The 17,722-nt window shown below is 42.2% G+C and overlaps 1 protein-coding gene across 2 annotated transcripts in view; it reads left to right on the top strand.

Annotated features, from left to right (window-relative positions):
- The first annotated feature begins 1,296 nt into the window (after positions 1 to 1,296).
- immp2l (inner mitochondrial membrane peptidase subunit 2) overlaps positions 1,297 to 17,722 on the top strand; it is a 205,012-nt gene continuing 188,586 nt past the window's right edge. The window contains exons 1-2 of one of the 2 annotated variants that reach the window (XM_080436703.1): positions 1,297 to 1,317; positions 3,884 to 3,952. The gene's annotated coding sequence lies outside the window, so the exon portion shown is untranslated. The remainder of the gene's footprint in view (positions 1,318 to 3,883; positions 3,953 to 17,722) is intronic. The other variant, XM_080436704.1, reaches the window with a different exon arrangement.

A 17,722-nucleotide genomic window follows, 5' to 3' on the forward strand; every position in this document is an offset into this window, starting at 1 on the left:
TCAAGTAAGACATTCATTTATGAAAAAAGTTATGGAGATCGACAGCAATGATATTCTTACCGTGTACAAAAAACAAGTTCACAAGTTAATGCATCGCAATGAGCCTGCAGATGTGCCATTTTTTGCAACTTTTATAATTATTTGTTTTTAAGTAAAATAAGAAAATAACACTTTTAAAAAAAAACATGCCCAAAATAGGGAGACCAGGGTGAAAGTTGTGAGCTTGTAGATCTGCTATTTTGAAATAGCCAAAGTACAGAATAGGGTTCAAGTGGTCAAAACAGATCTTTATGCTATGTTAACAAATTTTCCTGAGGACCCCCTGGCCTAGCTGGAACCACCCCACGGACCCCTGGGGGTCCCCGGACCTTACATTGACAACATCCATCCAGCACCATGGACAGCGACAGAAACACAATTCATCGCCACAAAAATGTTGCTCTTTAGGACCCGGGGGGGAAGGGATGCAGACTGTGCAGAGAGTTACAGGGGTAGCGTTGCCATGTCCTTTCATTATAAGCGAATTTGGGCTTATTTTTCTGTGAAGTAGCTTGACAATTTTGGTAGTTGAGGGTTGCGTTTTGTGGGCTTGTTTCTTAAAGGAGTAGTTCACTCAAAAGAATACGTATTTCCTATCAATTACACACCCCATGGAGCATTGAATTAATTAAGATTTGTTTTGTTTTTGTCGCATTCCTAAGCCAATAATTTGATCATAATAATAAAGATGCTTATGTATCCGGTAGGAGACACAAAGGAGACTCTTTGTGTCTCCTACTGGAGAGACTGCCGGTAATCAAATTATTGGCTTAGGAATGCGACAAACACAAAATATCCATGAATTCTAGTCTCCATGGGGTGGGGTGATAGAAAAAAACTGTTTTTTGGGGGGGTGAACTATCCCCTTAAGTGTAGTTGCTTGATTGGGCTTGTTTCACAATTTTTAAATTTATTTTCTTGGTGGTTCTCAAATATATTATATTTTCATGTCCCAGCCCCAAATTAATATGTTTTTGTCCCTAACCCCCATCTGAAAATATTTTGTGCCAGGGAGCCCGGCAACCAGATTTGTATCAAAAATCTTCCAAATATTCCACATTTTGTTTCAAGATTTTTTGAAAATAGCAGATCTACAAGCTCGTTGTGAGCTTGTAGATCTGCTATTTGAAATGTATACAGCAAAGTGCTCATAACGGCCTAGTGCCCTTTTAGTTGCTTCTTTTGAGCTTGTTTTCATAGACCTGGGTGGATGCTTGTTTCTCTCGCAGAATCTGGCAACACCGAGCAGCACCCGGCGAGGAAGGAAGTCACATTGTGGTAGGTGAATGTACACTACTACTACTACACACACATGTGTATGTTGTTTTAACGACAGAGTATCCACTAACACACACACTCACACACACAAACACACCGACAATAAACGCTCTTATTGTTGTTACCATTGCCTTGGTGTGTGTGAGAAGCATTGACTGTGTGTGGTAACTGTTAAGTTATAACTGGCTGGGTTAGCCTAGCCTCAGTGGCTAAGGTTAGCTTGTGTTGGGTCACATACTGTACTGTTACAACACCCAGTGGTTGAAAGTAACTAAGTACATTTACTCAAGTACTGTACTTAAGTACAATTTTGAGGTATTTTTTACTTTACTAGAGCATTTCCAATATTCTGTACTTTTACTTCTACTCCACTACATCTCAGAGACAAATATTATCCTTTTATTCCACTACAATTATTTGAAAACTTTAGTTACTTACTAGCTACTTTGCAGATATAAATTATTATGTTATAAAACATACATTAACCACCTCAGTCCTATTTTATACACCATTTGAAAATAGCGTATAGAGTATTTTTATATTGTGGTATTGAAAATTGCCTATCTACAAGCTGAGCTTGTAGATCTGCTATTTTCAAATGGCCCAAATGTATATAGTGCTGAAGTGGGTACTGTATGCTTTGTAATAATAATAAAAATCTACAAAGTAACTAGTAACTAAAGTTTTCTAATAAATGTAGTGGAGTAAACGTATAATATTTGCCTCTGAGGTGTAGTGGAGTAGAAGTAAAAGTATTGAAAATTGGACATACCGGTTATTATGATTATTTATTAATTTTTTGTCTAGTCATTTGTCTTGTTATGACCTTGGTGGGAGGGTGGGGGATTGGGGGAATAAGATGTCGTACATAATGTCATATGCTTGTATTTTGTATGCAATATATGGAAAAATAAAAACAAAGTGTTTGAAAAAAAAAAGAAAATTGGACATACTCCAGTAAAGTAAAAATACCTCAAAATTAATTAAGTAAATGTACTTAGTTGCTTTACACCACTGATGTATTCCATATACAGTACACCGCATAGAACACTCTCATGCCCTCCCGGGTAGCAGTTATTGCAGTGACATTAAAAAGTTGTAGCTGCGTCGTGTGTACTCACCTAATAATTACACAATCGACAGGTGTCATTAATTAGGGTAATTAATGACACCTGTGGATTGTGTGCCCCCACTGCTCCATACCATATGTGCTCACTGGAGGAGTGTGGTCTGTGTGACACTCATGGGAAAGTGGAGATATTTTACTAAGGGTGCGTTCGAAAATACAGCACTGAGCGCACTGGCCAATACAAACTAATAGGCGAGTGTGCTCCGGTGCGTAATTTTCGAACGCGCCAAACAATAGGGCTGTGTCACAATAACAAAATTAAAGTTGACGATTCCTTGTCATCCAAATAATTGCGATCGATGATTTAAAGGGATATTTCACTTTCAAAAAAACTTTTGGTCATCTTATCATCTACTCAGGCCTTTGTTAGCCCCCCAGACAGTTTTTAGGTTGCTATATTGATATTCATTTTATCAGACACGCCCCCTTCCTATACAAACCCATTGTAACTTCAAACTCCATTTTAACCATGTTAGATTCGTCAAAAAGACCCGTCCTTGGTTCTGGTGACTCACCCTGCCCTCCTAATGTTTTTCCGATTGTTTTTTAAAAATTTTAAATTCAATTTTTTTATTGTATTTTATTTTTTTAATTTTCAAAAATAAATATTTAAAATAAATGAAAAAAGTAATTGAAAAAACACGGCCCCCTCGCGTATTAGCGGGGCAGGGTGAGTCACCAGAACCAAGGACGGGTGTTTTTGATGAATCTAACATGGTTAAAATGGAGTTTGAAGTTACAATGGGTTTGTATAGGAAGGGGGCGTGTCTGATAAAATGAATATCAAATGTCTAAATACTGAATCGAGCAACTTAAAAACTGTCTGGGGGGCTCACAAAGGCCTGAGTAGACGATAAAATGACCAATTTTTTTTTTGAAAGTGAAATATCCCTTTAATTGTGTTTTTTGGCATTGAACATGGGAACATATGAATGCAAATGTATCTTCTGTTTGACTTTTAGGCTTTGTCTTAATCAAAAATTGCACAGGACAGATATAACAAATAACTTAAATATAAAGAAATGACTGATATACTGTATTTAATCATTTTATACTTTCATTGTTCTATTATAAATAGCAGTGATGTGTTGTATGCTTGTAGATCTGCTATTTCTGCTATTTTTGGAAAATGTTTGAAAATGTATGAACATTTTTTCAACGTGGAAACGATTATGACGATTATGCAAACAAATGATCCCGGCGGTTTGACTCTTATGGATATGAAGCATCAACTGACGGTGAGAAAACCATAATGTTACTTCCGCCGAATTAGTTAAATTTTTCGCCAGAAACAGACTGTATCAAATATGAGTGACTGACTATCATAAACGATACAGAGCCACCTCCCTGACGATATCGCAGAGACAGTTTGTTTATTTTTGGACCACAATTCTTATATGAGACGATTCTAACATGACCCAATGTTATTCTCCATAGAGAAATTACTTCCGCGACCCAGGGGATGAACGAGTGACGTCAGGACTTCTGTACTTTATAGCCTTTAGGGTGAGTACAATTAGAGCACTATACTTTGAATGCTGCCACGGTGAGTCTACTACCCAGGAGGAGTGATCTATGGCTGTGTATATGGAATACATTAAATTACATTACATTACATTATTACATTAAATGTACGTCATTTAACAGCCATTCTAGGGCTATAACTGTAATCCAGTCATAATGTCATGACCGTGGACAAGTGTCGTTTTTCTAAGACTATATGCAGGAGTGGTTCTCAAACTTGTATTTATTAATTTCAAGGAACACCATTGTGGTTGATGGTCTCTTCATGAAGGCTTTATTTGATTGCTTTGTATTATTTGAAAGTGAAATAATAGATAGAAACATTGTGGGGCACCTCATAACCTCATAATGTAACCTCATATGTCCAAAACCGTTACTTTTCAGGGTTCAAATTCAAATGTAGCAAAAGTATCAAAAGTAGCAGATCTACAAGCTTGAAACGCGTCTCTTCGCGCCGCGTTTCAAGCTTGTAGATCTGCTACTTTTGATGCTTTTGTGTGACTGTAGTATGTACTGTACTGTAGTATGATCAAGTAAAGTGTTAAAGGATGACTTTAAACTTTTTTTCAACCTATCTTCATATAATTGGTCCTCACTAATGCTCATGATAAAATGGTAAAATTTTTTCTACTCTGTCTGTGTCTCAGAGGAGGACTGTGGACAGTTCAGAATCCTGTCTACCAGTGACATCATCGATGGGGAATCCAAGCTAATAGAAACTGCAGGCTTTCTGTTCCTGGAAAGTTGCAATGCAGTAATAGAAGCCATTGTTCTCGCGTTAATACAAAATCTAAATAAAAAAACACACCCAGTGTGAAGTGAGCGGTGCTATTTATGAGTTATCAATTTCATCATGCATCTCAGTAGCTAATCACAGCACGTCCTGCGAAGTGACGTGCTTAACATTTTTACATCATTATTAATTTCATCATGCGTCTCGCTAGCCAATCACAGCGCGTCTGCGAAGTTTGAAGTTAATTTCATCATGTGTCTCGCTAGCCAATCACAGCACGTCCTGCAGAGCTTAGCCTATGGGCGTGTTTTCCACAGCATGGCGTCACAGCGAAAGACAAATTTTCGTGACGGAAAGAAAAACTTTCACCACGGATGGTCCTAAAGCCACTTATAGGAGCGATTACACCGCTCAAAAATGTGAAATCTTGTTTGAATTTTTTTTCCGGCCTAACTGGACTGTCCACAGCCCTCCTATGAGACACAGACCAAGTAGAAAAAAATTGTACCATTTTATCATGAGTATGAGCGAGGACCAATTATATGAAGATGGGTGAAGTCGTCCTTTAATTTACGAAAAAACACACAAAAAAAGAGATAAGTGGTTTCTGCCCCGGCAGCAGCGATGATACATCATTATCAGACCTAAAACGTACCCTTCAACTTCTTGTTTATGCCCATAATGACTGGCTATCCACAGGTTTTTGTAGCAATTTGTAGCAATTGTAGAAATATCGGAGTACTTCTTCCACCACTGGCTGTGTATTCCAGCAGAGGAGATGAGCAAGGGAGGGCGGGCTGCCCTTTGAGAATACATATAGTTCATGCTCTTCTCTATGCATTATGGCATGTCTGACCTTTTGTGAGTTCAGTGGATGACATGTAGGTCTTGGCCTTTACTGTATGTCATCAATATTACAACCCGTAGTGCTGTATGTTATCTAGCATGTACCACCAAAATGTCAATGTTCAGCGACTATATATCTTCTACAAGCTTTATTATATCGTTGCTGTCAGGCAGAAGCCTCTTATCTCCATATTTTAACTTCTCTATATGCTACTTTTGACACTTTTGAATTTGAATCCTGAAAAGTAACAGTTTTGGACATATGAGGTTTACATATGTAGCTTGTAGATTGGCTGTTTACGCTTTTTTTTGTAAAAAATAATAATCTTGGAAGTTACAATTATTAACCTATTCAATCCGGGAACGCATCTGTGCAGGGGTAGACATTAAGGGAAATTTGCCACTGGCCCTCCGGCTTTTCAAGATCACTGGCCCCACCATTGTAACCACTGGCCCAGGACATTCGTCAAGTATTGATCCCATAATAAGGAAAATTAACCCTAAAATAAAAATCCCTTATATATTGATGATTAAGGATTACTGTGATTATGGTAAACTCACATTTCATATCACACACACCATACAGTAAGAACTCCTGTAACTTTCACTAGCCCCCCCAACAAAAAAGATAAAAGAAATCTGTGAATGATTTTGCGGACTCCACTTTGAGAACCGTGGAGTGAAAGTCTTGTCACACTATTTACAGTAGAAAGCTTTTTCTCCTGTGTGGATACGCAGATGTCTCTTCAGACTACCTGAATAACTGAAAGTCTTGTCACACTGTTTACATTGGAAAGGTTTTTCCCCAGTGTGGATACGCTGGTGTTGGTTCAGATTACCTGACTCACTGAAAGTTTTGCCACACCATTTACATTGGAAAGGTTTTTCCCCAGTGTGGATACGCTGGTGTTTCTTAAGTCTATCTAAGCTACTGAAACTCTTGTCACACTGTTTACAGTAGAAAGGTTTTTCTCCAGAGTGGATACGCTGGTGTGTCCTCAGATTAGTTAACTGATTGAAACCCTTGTCACACTGTTTACATTGGAAAGGTTTTTCCCCAGTGTGGATACGCTGGTGTGTCTTCAGACTACCTGAATCACTGAAAGTCTTGTCACACTGTTTACATTGGAAAGGTTTTTCCCCAGTGTGGATACGCTGGTGTTGGTTCAGATTACCTGACTCACTGAAAGTTTTGCCACACCATTTACATTGGAAAGGTTTTTCTCCAGTGTGGATACGCTGGTGTCCGTTCAGATTAGTTAACTGACTGAAACTCTTGTCACAATGTTGACAGTGGAAAAGCTTTTCTCCGGTGTGGATACGCTGGTGTCTGTTCAGATTAGTTAACTGACTGAAACTCTTGTCACACTGTTTACATTGGAAAGGTATTTCTCCAGTGTGGACACGCTGGTGTGTATTCAGGTGACCTAACTTACTGAAACTTTTGTCAAACCGTTTACAGATGTGAGTTTTCTTTCCCGCGTAAATCATCAGATTTTTCTTTACATCTCCTGGTTGAGTTAAAATCTCTAAAAACCGTTGATGACTTTGAGCTTTTGGTGTGTCTGTGTCTGCTTGTCTCTGACTGGTTACAGAGCTGACTAATTGCTGACAGGCCTCTGAGCAGATGTGTCCATTCCTCAGCGTTTGGCAGTTGAGGTCGTCGTGGCTCGGATGAGACGTGAAGGTACACTCAGAACAGGAGAGTTTAGTCTGGGAGGATTGGAGGGACCACACTCCTTCCAGGAGTTCATGGTCGGAGCCGCTGCTGTACATGGATTGTGATGGGGACGGAGTCATAGGTTCTGTTGAGGCTGGAAAATGTGTCTTCTCTCTATTTCTCTTTATTCTTTGTCTACCAAAGTTCTGTATCCCTTCCTCTCACAACTCTATCTGTGGACACACTAACTTCTGGTCTCAGTGGAATGAAGTGGAAGTCTAAAGTAACTTCACACCTCATATATGCTGAGCAGAGCTTTGGTCTGACCTCACTCACAACACAATCGGTTGCCATGCACGCCTAGCAACACCGATGTGCGCAGGCTGCCGCCCCCTCCATATTTGGGAAGTGATGTCATCAATATAACATCACCATGACGGCAGAGATCCACATGGAAGCCACGCCATGTCTTTTTAATTTTCATCTGTTTATCATTGACTTATTAGTTAATAGTAGTAATAGTGTAATAATGTGCCACTACTGCCAGAAAAGACAGCGATTTTACTGTACTTTTGAAAAATCATGGGATATTATCGGTGACCGCCGTCCTCACAGAGATTAATCCATAGCATAGATAACTGCGCCATTTAGTGGAAAACCACTGAAAACAAAAAGTTGTCGATGGCAGGCTGGTACTTGGCAGAATCCGACACGTTAACGCGTCCATGGTAGGCAAAGAGTTATTAGTTAAATAAATGTCAGTTTAAGTTAAGTTTGCGGTACAACACGATGCGGTACAAACGTCTCTCAAAGCTCAGCGACGGGTGATTATGACCCAGGTTTACAGCTTAGGCAATTGGCACTGGGTGAAAAAATGGGTTACAAAAATTGTGGGATACAAATGTATGAAAGAAATAATACTAATACATTGAGTCAGATATCTTTGAGATTGACAGTATTGCGGAGTCACGGTGGCTATTTACAACCACGAACAGCAGCTAAAGTCCTTGTCTTCTTCATGTCTGTCTATCAGTACCACCCTGGTACAAACAACACCACTGACCGCTTTCTGTTTCTGATACACGCTGAGGAAGGCTTGACGCCAAAACGCGTCCGTGTATGGCCGTGCCTTATTAATTAAAAAGTACCAGGAGGACTTTGGAGTGCTGGCTATTCTCTGATGAATGGACTGAGTGTGCTCTTTTTTTTGTTTCTACGGCTCTCGTTTTCTCCCAAATGAAGTCTTTGTGGGTTAGACTCTGCATCTAGCATTATCTCCTTATAAATCTATGATGACCACTGCCCAACCAGTCGCCCACGGACTGATTGCCAGTGGACCGCGAGATTATTTTGGATAAATTATTTCATTAATTTGATAAAAAAAAACTTTCAGCTTGTCCCAATGGTGGTTATTGACTGCCACACCTACAGTACCATTGAGCTCCCTTTAAACTTCAGTGTATGGTGGTATCGAAAATATATCTACAAGCACTCTACAAGCTCACAATGCATTGCATCCACGAGTGTTGTGGGCTTTTATATCTGTTTTCAGCATGCGGCACGTGCATAAATGAAGCATTATGGTTACCTCCCACCGGATCATTGCTCCTCACTCCCTGTAAGCATGCAGCAGCAGCCTGATTTGGTGATAGTAGCCTTCAGCGTGGATTGGAAAGCTCTGCGAGATAATTATGGATCATACACGTTTCACAAATGCTGGTGTGTCTTAAGACTATCTAACCTATTGAAACTCTTGTCACACTGTTAAAAGTAGAAGGTTAATCTCCAGTGTGGTCACGCTGGTGTCTCTTCAGATAAGTTAACTGACTGAAACTCTTGTTACACTGTTTACAGTAGAACGGTTTTTCTCCAGTGTGGATACGCTGGTGTGTCTTAAGATGACTTAACCCATTAAGACCTGGAATTGTGTCAATTTTAGATTTGAGCTAAAAAGCATTATTTTACACTTTGGGCTATTCAAAAATAGCAGATCTACAAGCTCGTAGCGCGGCACCGAGTGCCGCGCTACGAGCTTGTAGATCTGCTATTTTTGAAAAATCGTGAAAATGTGTGCAAATCTTTGAATATATATATTTTTAAAGCGAACAGTTTTTAACTCAAATCTTTGCTTCTGGGGGTCCCTGGAACAAAATATTTTGATGGGGGTCCGCGGCCAAATACATATAATTTTGGGGGTTCTTGACATAAAAAAGATTGAGCACCACTGATATAGAAACATAGGTTTTTCAGAAAAACTGTTGAGATTTAGGAGACATGTAAAATCGGCTTCAGGTCTCAATGGGTTAAGTCATTGAAATTCTTGTCACACCATTTACAATGGAAAGGTTTTTCCCCAGTGTGGATACGCTGGTGTCTCTTCAGATTAGTTAAACGACTGAAACTCTTGTTACACTGTTTGCAGTGGAAAGGTTTTTCCCCAGTGTGGATACGCTGGTGTTTGTTCAGATTACCTGACTCACTGAAAGTCTTGTCACACCATTTACATTGGAAAGGTTTTTCCCCAGTGTGGATACGCTGGTGTGTCCTCAGATTAGTTAACTGACTGAAATTCTTGGCACAATGTTGACAGTGGAAAGGCTTTTCTCGGGTGTGGATACGCTGGTGTGTATTCAGGGAATTTATCTGATTGAAACTCTTGTCACACTGTTTACAATGGAAAGGTTTTTCCCCAGTGTGGATACGCTGGTGTTTGTTCAGACTACCTGACTCACTGAAAGTCTTGTCACACCATTTACATTGGAAAGGTTTTTCTCCGGTGTGGATACGCTGGTGTGTATTCAGGGAACTTATCTGATTGAAACTGTTGTCACACTGTTTACATTGGAAAGGTTTTTCTCCGGTGTGGATACGCTGGTGTGCATTCAGGGAACTTATCTGATTGAAACTCTTGTCACAATGTTTACAGTGGAAAGGTTTTTCCCCAGTGTGGATACGCTGGTGTTTGTTCAGATTACCCGACTCACTGAAAGTCTTGCCACACTGTTTACATAGGAAAGGCTTTTCTCCGGTGTGGACACGCTGGTGTCTCTTCAGGTTACTGAAACTTTTGTCACACTGTTTACAGATGTGAGTTTTCTTTCCTGTGTAAGTCATCTGATTTTTCTTTACATCTCCTGGTTGAGTTAAAATGTCGGTAAACCGTTGATGACTTTGAGCTTTTGGTGGGTCTGTGTCTGCTTGCTTCCGGCTGGTTACAGAGCTGACTAAATGCTGACAGGCCTCTGAGCAGATTTGTCCATTCCTCAGCGTTTGGCAGTTGAGGTTGTCGTGGCTCGGATGAGACGTGAAGGTACACTCAGAACAGGAGAGTTTAGTCTGGGAGGATTGGAGGGACCACACTCCTCCCAGGAGTTCATGGTCGGAGCCGCTGTTGTACATGGACTGTGATGGGGACGGAGTCTTAGGTTCTGTTGAGGCTGGAAAATGTGTCTTCTCTCTATTTCGCTGTATTCTTTGTCTACCAAAGTTCTGCACCCCTTTCTCTCACAACACTATTTGTGGACATTATCTTCTGGTCTCATCGAAATAAAGTGGAAGTCTAAAGAAACTTCACACCTTATATATGCTGAGCAGAGCTTTGGTCTGACCTCACTCACAACACAATCGGTTGCCATGCACGCCTTGCAACACTGATGTGTGCAGGCTGCCGCCCCCTCCATATTTGGGAAAGAGTGATGTAATCAATATAACATCATCACCATGACGGCAGAGATCCACATGGAAGCCACGGCATGTCTTTTTGTCTCCGCCAGAGGTGGAGAGTATGTTTTCGTTCCCGTCCCGCTGTGTGTCCCCCCCCCCCTTAGCCAAGCTAACATTGGTCAAGCTTCACGTGACACGTGACAATATGTTGTCACCAATGCTTTTGATTGGCTAGCGAGACGCATGACGAAATAAAATCCTATAAATAGGTGTGTCACTTCAAAAAGCCATTTATGTTTTTGAAGTGAGGTAACATTGGTCAAGCTAACATTGGTCAAGTGACACGTGACAATATGTAACATAAATAGGTAAGACAGGATTAATCAGGAACAGTACTGGCGGAGACCTGTGCTCCGAGGAGCACATTTTCTAGTTCATTTTCATTTTATCATTTACTTAATAGTTAAACTAAAGGTGTGGGCTGCTTCGCGGCCCTCAAATCTAGGCCCGATCAGCTACATCACAGCTACGTTGCACCAGTGATCCAACTGATATGGCCAAAAATGGAGATATGCAATAGGTTGGGGTCCTAGCGGCCCAAAGAAAAAGGCAAGTGGAGTGATCGCGTGCTGACCAACCCCTGAAAAAAAGAAAATACAATTAAACAAGACCAGGAGACCTGGTTCTGCCAGACCCAGAATGAAGTCCTAGTATGTAACACACCTACAAACCACTTTATAACTGAAGTTCATGATGTCATGAATAGTTCATGACGAAAGGGGACGTCACAAACTTTTTTTTGGCTGGGGCCGGAGGACAAATGGCCCCTGCCCATGTATGGACGAAACAGGTACAAAGCCTCATGGTACAAAGCCTCCATACATGGAGGAAACAGGTACAAAACATGCACTACGTCACGGCTAAGCCGGACTTCACATGACGTGTCAGCCTGTGTATACCCATGTATGGACGAAAGGGGGACAGACTTTTTTTGGCTGGGGCCGGAGGACAAATGGCCCCTGCCCATGTATGGACGAAACAGATACCCATGTATGGACGAAAGGGGGACAGACCTTTTTGGCTGGGGCCGGAGGACAAATGGCCCCTGCCCATGTCTGGACGAAACAGATACAAAGCCTCATGTAAGCCCGACCCCTTGGGTCTGGCAAACATAAATAATAATAAAAAACTAGATGTGAGGGCCGCGTTCTAGGCCCGATCCGAGGTTGGTCCAGACAGCACTGGCCTAGTCACTCTGCACACACGTCATGCGGAGTCCGGCCCCTCTGGCCTCTCCTCTCGGCTCCTTTCCTCTCCTCCCTCCCCAATTTGCTTTGTGGCCCTAACCTCTAGTCACATCCTCCCAACCTCCCAACCTCGGTCCTGTGATAAAGAGGTCAGACTTCCTGTATCTGGTTGCTATGGCAATCTGCCAGATCAGGCTGAGGGTCTGATAGGCAAATCAGAGAATCAATCAAACCGAGAGTCTGATCACTGATCGAGGTGAGGTAGGATGCCTAAATCATAGCCATAGCTCTGATCAACAGTCTGTGGCGGGTCTTGGAGGCATGTGGAGTGATCCTGTGCTTGCGAATCTTGGACGAACTTTCTGAGCTTTTGTCAATTATAGTAGCAAGATAAATGTCAGTTTAAGTTAAGTTGGCGGTACAACACGATGCGGTACAAACGTCTCTGGAAGCTCAGCGACGGGTGATTATGACCCAGGATTACAGCTTAGGCAGTTGGCACTGGGTGAAAAAATGGGTTACAAAAATTGTGGGATACAAATGTATGAAAGAAATAATAATTCATTAAGTCAGATATTTTTGAGATTGACAGTATTGCGCAGTCCCGGTGGCTATTTACAACCACGAACAGCAGCTAAAGTCCTTGTCTTCTTCATGTCTGTCTATCAGTACCACCCTGGTACAAACAACACCACTGACCGCTTTCTGTTTCTGATACTCGCTGAGGAAGGCTTGACGCCAAAACACGTCCGTGTATGCCCATGCCTTATTAATTAAAAAGTACCAGAAGGACTTTGGAGTGCTGGCTATTCTCTGATGAATGGACTGAGTGTGCTCGTTTTTGTTTCTACGGGTTTCTTTTTCTCCCGAATGAAGTCAGTGTGGGTTGGATTCTGCGCCTAGCATTATCTCCTTATAAATCTATGATGACCACTGGCCAACCAGTCGCCCACACACTGATTGCCAGTGGACCGCGAGATTATTTTGGATACATTCTTTCATTAATTTGATAAAAAAAAACGTTCAGCTTGTCCCATTGATGGTTATCGACTGCCACACATACAGTACCATTGAACTACCTTTATACTTCAGTGTATGGTGGTATCGAAAATATATCTACAAGCTCCCTACAAGCTCACAATGCATTGCATCCACGAGTGTTGTGGGCTTGTATATCTGTTTTCAGCTTGCGGCACGTGCATAAATGAAGCATTATGGTTACCTCCCACCGGATCATTGCTCCTCACTCCCTGTAAGCATGCAGCAGCAGCTTGATTTGGTGATAGTAGCCTACAGCGTGGATTGGAAAGCTCTGCGAGATCATTATGGATCATACACGTTTCACAAATTCTGGTGTGTCTTAAGACTATCTAACCTACTGAAACTCTTGTCACACTGTTAAAAGTAGAAGGTTTTTCTCCAGTGTGGTCACGCTGGTGTCTCTTCAGATTAGTTAACTGACTGAAACTCTTGTTACACTGTTTACAGTGGAAAGGTTTTTCCCCAGTGTGGATACGCTGGTGTGTCCTCAGATTATTTAAGTCATTGAAATTCTTGTCACACCATTTACAATGGAAAGGTTTTTCCCCAGTGTGGATACGCTGGTGTATCTTCAGATTAGTTAAACGACTGAAACTCTTGTTACACTGTTTGCAGTGGAAAGGTTTTTCCCCAGTGTGGATACGCTGGTGTTGGTTCAGACTACCTGACTCACTGAAAGTCTTTTCACACCATTTACATTGGAAAGGTTTTTCCCCAGAGTGGATACGCTGGTGTGTCCTCAGATGAGTTAACTGACTGAAATTCTTGGCACAATGTTGACAGTGGAAAGGCTTTTCTCCGGTGTGGATACGCTGGTGTGTATTCAGGGAATTTATCTGATTGAAACTCTTGTCACACTGTTTACAATGGAAAGGTTTTTCCCCAGTGTGGATACGCTGGTGTTTGTTCAGACTACCTAACTCACTGAAAGTCTTGTCACACCATTTACATTGGAAAGGTTTTTCTCCAGTGTGGATACGCTGGTGTTTCCTCAGATTAGTTAACTGACTGAAACTCATGGCACAATGTTGACAGTGGAAAGGCTTTTCCCCAGTGTGGATACGCTGGTGTTGGTTCAGATTACCTGACTCACTGAAAGTTTTTCCACACTGTTCACATTGGAAAGGTTTTTCCCCAGTGTGGATACGCTGGTGTTTGTTCAGATTAGTTAACTGACTGAAACTCTTGTCACACTGTTTACATATGTGAGTTGTCTTTCCTGTGTAAATCATCAGATTTTTCTTTACATCTCCTGGTTGAGTTAAAATCTCGGTAAACCGTTGATGACTTTGAGCTTTTGGTGGGTTTGTGTCTGCTTGTTTCTGGCTGGTTACTGAGCTGACTATTTGCTGACAGGCCTTTGAGCATATTTGTCCATTCCTCAGCGTTTGGCAGTTGAGGTCGTCGTGGCTCGGATGAGACGTGAAGGTACACTCAGAACAGGAGAGCTTAGTCTGGGAGGATTGGAGGGACCACACTCCTTCCAGGAGTTCATGGTCGGAGCCGCTGCTGTACATGGACTGTGATGGGGATTGGGGACGGAGCCGTACGTTCAGTTGTGGCTGGAAAATAAGTCTTCTCTCTATTTCCCTGTATTATTTTTCGACCAAAGTTCTTTATCCCTTTCTCTCACAACTCTATTTGTGGACACACTATCTTCTGGTCTCAGTGGAATGAAGTGGAAGTCTAAAGTAACTTCACACCTCATATATGCTGAGCAGAGCTTTGGGCTGACCTCACTCACAACACAATCGGTTGCCATGCACGCTTAGCAACACCGATGTGCGCAGGCCCCCTCCATATTTGGGCAAGAGTGACGTCATCGATATAACATCATCAGCATGACGGCAGAGATCCACATGGAAGCCACGCCATGTCTTTTTCATTTTCAGGTGTTTATCATTTACTTATTAGTTAAGTAAATGTCAGTTTAAGTAAGTTGGCGGTAGTAGAGGATTTTCTCCAGATTTTCTCCAGTGTGGATACCGTGGTTTGTCTTAAGGGCACGCTCCCACCAAAACATGGTTGGCTGCTGTTAAACACAGGTTGTGCACGGCCACAGTTTTTTGCAGCCAGCGGATAAAAAAAAACGGGAGTGACCCCCCTGTCACTCACTTTCAGGACCCTCGCCGTAGCCCGCACCGCCTTCTGCCTTGAGCACCATGTTGCTTCCTCAGTCTTGGGACAGTCCGTCTTCGACTCACCCGATTGGACAGAGGGAGAAAAGCAGCTCCTGCCTCCAGCAGCTATATGCTTCAAATGGACAAGTCGTGTAGAGCGGATAAACGCAAGGTCTGCGCGACAGGCGAAAAATAAGTGCGGTGAGAGCGCGCCCTAAGACTACATAACACACTGAAACTCTTGTCACATAGTTTACAGTGGAAAGGTTTTCCTCAGATGACTTAACAGGCTACATTCCTGCTGCAGCTAATCAGTTAATCAGCACAGGCTGATGTAGACCCTGAAGTGTATGATAAGTGTTGCCAGCTTTTGTAAGAGAAATAAGTAACCAGGTCTATGAAAACAGGTCTCTGCAAAGCGATTATATGAGCGGCTATTTGAAAATAGCCGATGCATCTTTGGAGTCCATTAGCTCTGGTGAGTCTGGTCCATAGCGTTAAAAGGAGTTGGAGAACTCCTTCTCCAACTATTTTTTTAAATAAATGTTTGATTTATACTCTATGTCCCAATGTTCAATTAAATCGTCAACTAAAATTTCATGATTGTGACAACCCTATCCCCTGTATTTTTCTGAGGTTAAGTTTAGGAATAAGGTCAGGTTTATGCATAGTTTTACTGAGGTTACGTTTAGGAATACGGTCAGGTTTCTGCATAGTTTTACTGAGGTTACGTTTAGGAATAAGGTTAGGTTTAGGCATTGTTTTACTGAGGTTAAGTTTAGGAATAAGGTTAGGTTTAGGCATAGTTTTACTGAGGTTACGTTTAGGAATAAGGTTAGGTTTATGCACGCATTGCTGCTTGTCTGGCTGACATCTCGGAGTGGATGTCGACGCACCACATGAAGCTCAACCTGGACAAGACCGAGCTGATGTACCTCCCGGGGAAGGGCTGTCTGCACCGAGACATGGCCATCACCATTGATAATGCTGTGGTGACGTCAACTCGGACTGCGAAGAATCTGGGTGTGACCCTGGACGATCAACTGTCGTTCTCGGCAAACATCGCATCTGTGACACGGTCCTGCAGATTCCTCCTCTACAACATCAGGAGGATTCGCCCCTTCCTCGCGGAGAAGGCAGCCCAGGTGCTCATCCAGGCTCTTGTCATCTCCCGCCTGGACTACTGCAACTCCCTCCTTGCTGGTGCTCCGACATCTGCCATCAGACCTCTGGAGCTTGTTCAGAAAGCTGCGGCTCGTCTGGTGTTCAACCGCCCCAAGTTCTCCCACACAACTATCTTTCTCCGTTCTCTACACTGGCTCCCCGTAGCGGCTCGCATCCAGTTTAAAACCCTGGTGCTAGCCTGGGCAGTGAAAGGAACAGCTCCTTCTTACCTCCGGGCTATGGTCGATGCCTACACCTCTGCCCGACCACTTCGGTCTGCCACCTCGGGGCGACTGATTGCCTCGTCACTCAAGGGTCCTTCTGGCCGATCCACACGGTCACAACTTTTTTCTGTTCTGGCCCCACAGTGGTGGAATGAACTTCCCACTGATGTCAGGACAGCAGAGTCACTGCCTATCTTTCGCCGCAGGCTGAAAACCCACCTCTTCAGGAAACACTACCCTTCCTCTTTGCCTGGCCTACTTGTTGTTAACTAGTTGTACAAACGCTTGTTTTATTGTTGTATTGTTTTATTGGATCTTGTTTAGTCGATACACTTGTTTTAGCTCTTGCTCATTTGATTTTGCTATTTTGTCTCATCTGTTTAAGGAAAATAGGTAGCTGATATATTGCACTTTTACCTTAGCGCTAGGTATACTCTTAGTTGCTTGTTTTTGCAGAAAATGCACTTAAGACTTCTGGTGATTAGTAGTTTTCGTTCCATGTTGAATGCACTTATTGTAAGTCGCTTTGGATAAAAGCGTCTGCTAAATGACTGTAATGTAATGCATAGTTTTACTGAGGTTACGTTTAGGAATAAGGTCAGGTTTAGGCATAGTTTTACTGAGGTTACGTTTAGGAATAAGGTTAGGTTCATGCATAGTTTTGCGTTTCTGAATACCTGGTGGCGACTGTCCCGATGTCGCCGGAATGTTGACCCGGGGTGAGCGTGTTTTGGGGCGAGAATTCTTGTATTGGAATTAAACAGAGGTCTTTCTCCTCGTCCCTAGAAGACAAGACTAAAGCACTAATTAGAGAATCCCATTATTATCAATATGAAAGAGCCTGCTTCCATTAGAGGCCCACACACACACACACACACACACACACACACACACACACACACACACACACACACACACACACACACACACTAGAGTGCCTTCTGGCAGCGGATTGATTTCTCTTGATGAGAGCTTAATTAACCCATATAGACCGGGAAAGTATCCGTGTCATTTTAGATGTCTTTGGCTATTCAAAAATACAAGCTCATGGCTC

Source organism: Gymnoscopelus braueri (genome assembly GCF_963280865.1).
Source record: "Gymnoscopelus braueri genome assembly, chromosome: 9".
In the NCBI taxonomy this organism is placed as follows: Eukaryota; Metazoa; Chordata; class Actinopteri; order Myctophiformes; family Myctophidae; genus Gymnoscopelus; species Gymnoscopelus braueri.